Below are 272 nucleotides of genomic sequence, written 5' to 3'. Positions count from 1 at the left end.
CACTAAATAAGGTCATTGACCTCTAAAACATCGATATTCGGATTCTAGAGCTCAATACCTTTCCAACGACCCCCTAACCGTCAAAATCGATGACACTTTTCGAAAACTTCAGCGTTTTAAAAATTTCATATGAATCTCTATGAAAAATCAAAATGTCTGTCTGTCTGTGCGCGATTTTGCGTACTCGATTCTGATCTCTTCGAAACTTTCTGTGATTTAAGTACACAAAAAACTAAGACTTTTTTGTTCCGGCACTTTTCGATTTGGCCGCC

This window comes from Contarinia nasturtii, unplaced genomic scaffold, assembly GCF_009176525.2.
Source record: "Contarinia nasturtii isolate CC-2019 unplaced genomic scaffold, AAFC_CNas_1.1 Cnas_scaffold_2457, whole genome shotgun sequence".
Classification (NCBI taxonomy): domain Eukaryota; kingdom Metazoa; phylum Arthropoda; class Insecta; order Diptera; family Cecidomyiidae; genus Contarinia; species Contarinia nasturtii.
This window is presented reverse-complemented; position numbering follows the sequence as displayed.